Below are 6,869 nucleotides of genomic sequence, written 5' to 3'. Positions count from 1 at the left end.
ACATTGCCATGTTGGAGTGAAGCCGTATATTCTAGGCATGTGATCTAAGGGGTTCTTCGGAGCCTGTTGGCTCACATGTTGTGAATGACAGGACTGAAGTTTATATGCTTAGGCCTAGGAGTAGGTCTAGTCACGTACACTTTTGTCTGAATGCATTTTGGCTGGAAGAGTTCTTCTTCCTTCGAGATGATCTTAAGCTTGTGCTAATAGTCAATCGCCTTTAGCCAGGCGCGAAGCGACCTACCGACACATAAGAATTTGAGCGTATCTATTTCATACTTGAGATATACCTTACCAAAAGTGCACGCCCACTTCCGTTTCCTTGCAATAAGCTTCCTCCAGGGGGCATTCTCCACAAAAAACTGAGTTTTTCCAGAGATTTCTTTGATCCCCTGTTCCAGGAACCATGATGGAAGATGATTCCATGTTTGAATCATTCCCATCCACCCAAAGACTCATCTCCTATTTTATTAGTCAATGTAATAGAGTAATTCTTCGAATCGAAAGGTTTTTCTCTACCATTATCCTCTTCTTTCTTTCCGCATTAGGCTTTTCCATCACAATAATGATTTTATCTATACGTTCTTACACCTGGTTCTTTCCATTCTTTCCCAGCACCATCTTTCTCAGTTTGAGAGGTGACAACAGTGAAGTTGTGAATGTGATGTTATGAAAGAAAAGAATTTCAGCATATCTGATCGGTAGGTTGTCCTAAAGAAATTGCCTTGTTGTGCATCACATGGTGCGAGAGGTTGCACAGGCTTACGTCTGGGCCCGGTTTAGGGGCAGTACTCACAATAGTGTATTACGCTATGTGGTGCTGGGGAGGACAAATCCCCTCTGGAAACTTACGCAGATCTGTGTAATCTATTTGACAGGAAAAACAGACTGCGTTCAGCCCACACCTATTATATAAAGATAGTCAGTGTTAGGGTTGACCTCAGTCTGTTAAGAGTGGCTGTGGTTTTTACCCATATATGGAAATAGTCAAGGCGCGGAGCGTTTTGGTCTTCCTGGCTATTCTATCCATATCTTATTTACAGCCTGAGTTTAGGTGTATTGAAGGTGATCACATAAATGATCAGCACTTCACTACGCCTTCAGCGTATGTCTACCCGCCCCTAGATCTACTTACTGAATTTCTCTTCAATCTATCTAGTGAGAGAGAGGTGCGCATACTACCGTCATTACGGTAGCCTGGTCAAGTGTTTGACACTTGCTCGATTAGTGATTGAGAGTGAAGTCGATTGATCACCGACTGAGTTGAAAATCTATATGCACCCTTCTCTCAGAGATGAGAAGCAATATTGACGCTCTTTCAATCTTTCAGTTGTTACTGACATCTTACAATAAAATGTAAGAACCCGTAAGGTAAGGATTGTCCCGTTTTATCTCGGATGTCGGCCTTTAGGGTACCATTCATCGTGTGGTTTTACGCATTTCACGTATGTGCTATTGCGTCTAATCCCCACAATAGGTGCGCTTCGGAAAGAGATCTTTCAGTACTTTATCCTCTTAGTGATGTCAATCATGCTCGAGGGTAAGATGGTGTGAGGGAAAGTCAATAGAATGAGTTTGAGTTGTAATTTCTCAGACTTTCTTTTTAGAGTGGCGTAGAACTCGCTGATTTATTTCTTTTCACTTGGGAGACGACGTTTATCGTCCATCTCAGTGAAAATCTCTCGTTAGTGTAGTTCTCACTGTGTATTTGCTCGCCGTTGTTACAATCCTATATCCTTTTAGGATGAACGAGAACTCAATATCGATTGATAGTCTTTCCATCTGTTTGAGCGGAGACCTCGGAATATTGAGTGTTCTCTTTCCCTAGATCTCTTTTCTTGTTATTCTCGCATGTTTGACATTATAGTTCAGTAGTACAGAACTCATGTTATGTATTAGATTTATATATAATAAATATGCGAGAGTATACTGACTACCCTATAAAACCTTTAGGGTGGGTAGAGTTCTAGGAGGTCATGTCTTGAAGTCAATCCCCGGATAAGACTGACCGAAGTCTAAGAATTTCAGGTTATGAAAGAAAAGAAAAAGTCGTGTTGCGTTAAGGGAGCAAGCACTTTTCAAAAATCACAAGCCTACCAGATTCAAAAACTTCGTACACAAAACTTGACTTTCGATCGATTAGATGAGCTACCACCACTATCTCACTCAATTCTTTGCAGGTTCGAATGAGCTAGCTTTCTTCTTTTTTCTTTCGCAGGAAGAGTGGTTTTTTCGGCACGGTGACGAAGGATATGTTTATCCCTGCCCGGGTTCAGGTGCAGTAGGCAGAACAAATTCTTTTGTTAGGGAGATGAGCCCCGACCGACGTTCGGTCTGTACCAGAGATATACAGAAAGCCTACAAAGGTGGGCTTCTCAGTCAGATCAAACTGATCCCTCCAACGTCAAAAGAGACTAGCTTTTTCATTGAGTGGGCTCCCCCCTCTCAAAAGGTTCAGAACATGCTTTTTTTTACTATCCCCTTCCGCTAAAGACTATGACCTTGCATCTGAGACAGAAAGCGAGCTGAGATCCCACTTTGTGTCACCCTTAGAAGATGATGAAGCCGGAAAATCAGAGAGGTTTGTTTTGTCGATAAGCCCCAGAACGAGCTATTGATTCCGATTTTTAGCTTTCAGGGGAGATCAAGCTCGTGCCAGTACTTCAAGAAGACAAGATCGAGGAAGGTCTCCGTCTCCATCCAATGAATAAAGTTCAACAAGGCAAGCTGGGCTCTTACAAAAGAGGGAGTCAGCACAGTCAAGGAAGCAATAGCTCACTCATCCCAATAGGGATAATCAACCTCGTTTTTCAAAAACGACTTTTTTGAGGAAGGAACGGGAGAAAGAAAGCAAGAGAGAAAGCAGCGGAGAGAAGAGCAAGATAGGTAGTTGGCTAAAAGAAGTGCCAGTTTGAAACAGAAAGATAGCGAGTTCTTTCAGAGACGAGACCAGGAGCAGTTGGTGGAGACCCGGATCCCTCAGTCCGAGCAGTTAGGCATTGGTAGTCAACCGGAGTCGACAGCTAGAAGAGTGAAGCTTTCAGCAGTTATCTTTCTCGTGACATTGAGGTGTGACGTAGGCATCATGTTCCATTGTTGGAGTGTGAGATTGTGTCATGCCTGCTCCTACTTCAATTAGCGACTTGAACTGTCTCAGTACAATGAAACTCTCGCCTTATCTCTTCCTTCTACCGAGCGAGATTGAGAGATGAAGCGGGCAAGCAACATCGTGTATTGAAATAAGGAGTGCGAGTAGGTTAGATCATAAGGAGAAGAACTCATAAGAGAGTAAGAAGAAAGAGATAGAGCAAAGGAAGGCCTAGCTTAGCAGGTCAGGTCTTGGCTCAGCAGACTCAACAGATCATAGCTCGGAAACAAGACTTGGAAAAGGCACTGAGCAAACACCGGTATCTGCCTTAGATGGCTTTGATTGATTTCCACCTTGAATCTGAGATAAAAGAAAATGACTTTCCCCCTTGATTGAGTTCTTCCGACTTCCTTGTTGAACTTGAAGACTGCTCAACTCCTAGCTTAACCCAGAACAAGACTATATAAGACAAGCATCAATGCCCGGCCCCAGTGAAGCAAAACACCCTGCCTTTGGCTCAGGACGGGTCCTGATTTCAAGTATGTTGCTGGTTCAGAATCAGAAAATCTTGATGAAAGCATTTATGCTGGCTTCAAGTCCTAAACAAGGCTAGGCACGAACACGAACATCAGTACCTGGGTCAGGCTCAACAGATCTTGTTGGGTCAGGAGATCCTGTTGATTCGGAAGGAGAAGAAGAAGGCTCGAAAGCAGGCGTGGAACACATCAACAATTCCAACCTAGAAAAGAGATGGATCTCCTGTAGGCTATACAAGAGAAGCATCAGAACTAGGCAACTAATAAGGAATGAAGAAAAAAATCGAATAATAGCACAAGCTATCCTCTTTCTCGTTCGAGGGCAGGAGGACTTGTTTATCACTCTTATAAGACAGTCCTTTCTTAACGCTCTTACCGCTGCTCTCTCCGGATCCGAACCAAGGCATTCCGTCTGATATACGTATTGGTCTCACCCTCTTCAGCAAAGTCGGACAAGGGGGAAAGACATGGAATTGATAGGGAACCATAGCCAAGTGGCTAAGGCAGAAGTCTGCAAAACTTCTATTATAAGGTTCGAATCCGACCGGTTCCTACAGCGTCATTCCATCCATCCTTTTTTTTGATCTAACGTTTTACCAGGCTCAAACCTGAGAATTTATGGAGTGAGAGTGACATATATATGGACAGAAACAAGCCTTCCTGATTCCAGTTTCATTCATTTAGACCTACGATATCCACGCTCAAGATGATGAGGCGCGGAGCCTTTCTTTTGCAGTTCCTATCAGCCTGAATGAGGAAGTAGAGTCAGTTTCGTTCATAAACTGGGCCGAAGATCTGACAGAGGTTGACTTGCTGGCTTGCGAGTTGCCAGCTCCGTAGTTGATTGCTAACCAGAGGATAGTGAAAGCCAATATTCCTATTCCTGCTTGTGTGCTTGTTTGCTATTCTTCCTGTTACGAGACGACCTCGGCTCAAGCTGACCCCACACCGAAAGTCGTCAAGCAGTCTTGGGCTCCATCAATCAGTGAGGGGGAAACCAAAACCTGTTGGAGTTCCCCGCCATCACTTCGCCTAGATCCCTCCAGTAGCAGAGATGCAAGTTGAAAAGGCAACTTTGCCTGCCGAGGTGCGGAGCAAGAAATGGGGCAAGTCCCGGCAACATTCTAATTAGACCTCTCTCGAACGGGCTTTCTTGAGTTGGGCCTTCTTTCTAGAGGGTTCCATATGAGAATAGGATACCATTGTCATTGTATGAGGAATTTGGAATCCCAACAGTAAGCTCTATAGAGATTGACTTTTTTTTTTTCATGATTCTAGCGCCTTGGAGTAGCTTTCGATGCTGAGCTATCCTTCGATTCGATGGAGTTGCAGTGAAAGTCAAGTTTTCTGTCTGGAGAAAAAAATTGCTTTCAAAAGTGACGCTCCAGAAAGCTATAGGATGCCACGTTGAACCCGCACCGTTTCCGAAGGAGGTTTCGTAATTGGCTTATCTGGTTTTTCTTAGGCCCGTTCCTCAACTCAGAATTCCTTCATCGACTGGTTACGAGACATCAGTGAAAGGACAAAGTTGGCTGGCAACCCGAAACATAGCACACCTCATATGAGATCTAAAAGGCCCAGAGGTTTCGAGGACCTAAGATAGTAACAGATTAGCAACACCATCATGTTCGGTTCATGTATTATCTTTGTGTGTTGCTGGTGTCTGTGTCCTGCTGATGTCAGTTGCTCTCAGGACAAGAAGCTCGGGAATCCCAATAATGAGATGGCGGCGGCAACCAAGCCCTCAAGAGAGCTGCAATCCTTGCTCTCTGTCAACACAATAGTGAGTAATCCCGAATGTGTCACTTGCTCAGCGCCCCGGGGCCCCTGTCACCGGATTTCTCCCGCCGCCCGGGTCAATTCATTATCCCGAGCGAGAGCGATCTACTCTGTACCTGAGTAGATCTAACATGAGAGAGTCAGTTGAGGGGCGTTCACTAGCGGAGGTCAACTAGAAGAGTTTTCCTGTCCTTGAGGAACTGGCTTGGCTTGAGTACTGGAGGAATTGAAAAACCTTGTCTGGTTCCTACTTCGGTAGTAGGCGCTAGATAAAAAAAAGGTATTCCTGTCATGTAGGAATAGGAAGAGTTAGGTTAGTCCCGGCTCATAGCAAGTGAAATAGCTACCGATCGGAAGGAGGAAAAACCTGCCCTAAAGGTAGACGCAGGCATGAAGGCAAGAGCTTTTCAATCATGAATCTTCCATCTAGATATCTCTCTTACATACGTGATTCTCGAATCTAAGAGACAGATGGAGTCCGATCACCAGATAAGTTCTGGCTGGGGGCCGACGCCCTCAGAGAAAGAATCTAACTGGATATTAAAGAAGAATGAAAGCTCTTATCACGGATCAAAATGAGAATGGAAAAGTCAAAAAAAAAGTCGAAGAAGCGGTCAACCAAGCGTAGAACCTTTTGATCCAGAAAACGTTGATAGGACTAAGGAATAGCAGCAAATATCGAAGCTTGAACTCATTCTTATCCCTTAGCTGAGGGGGCTAAGGGCCCCGGTCTCTACTGATCCTCAAGAATAAGAAACTGATGTGATAGAAGAAACATGTCGGGTCGGAAAAAAAGCAGGCTACAATGCCAAAGTGAGTAGAAAGGCTTTCTTTTTTCACTCCGTTCCAACCTTACGTCAATTTACAGGTTTTGTGCCAGGCGCTTTCTGAGCGGGCTTTGGCTTTCGTGTAAGGCCAAGTCACTTTACCAATCCAAACACTAAGAAAGACAACTGATCCAGTGCCGGGAAGGAGAACCCTATTTTAGACTCAGGCTCAAGCACTAAAAAAGTGTGCCCTTTTTATTTTTAGCTCTTTTTTTGTGATGAGAGATATCTAATTACCTATTAGATAAGGGTAGGCAACGAAAGAAACAGGGTTTTTTCCACTTGTTTCCTATAACCAAAATCATTCCTGTCACCAACCCTACTACTTGAACTAGTACCAGCACGGGGAGAACCTGTACCTTTGTTTAGAACCTAATATCCCGTTACTGTACGAGAGCGGAAGCGAGAAAAGCAGGTTTTCTATAATATACTATACTAGAATAGAGTCCGAGACTTGAAACTAGCAACCATGAGGTCCTTACTAGAGCTCATGACGTGTGGGTGAAGACCCTTAAAGAGGCAAGTTAATGTTAATGAAACACTTAAACAAATTTTAGTCCTAATTGGGCTTGTAGTGTTTGAAAGATGTTTTAATTTTAAATGATGTTTACTTTTCTAATCCTTATTTAAATGAAACTT

The sequence above is a fragment of the Phalaenopsis equestris genome, unplaced genomic scaffold, assembly GCF_001263595.1.
Source record: "Phalaenopsis equestris unplaced genomic scaffold, ASM126359v1 Scaffold000061, whole genome shotgun sequence".
Classification (NCBI taxonomy): Eukaryota; Viridiplantae; Streptophyta; class Magnoliopsida; order Asparagales; family Orchidaceae; genus Phalaenopsis; species Phalaenopsis equestris.
This window is presented reverse-complemented; position numbering follows the sequence as displayed.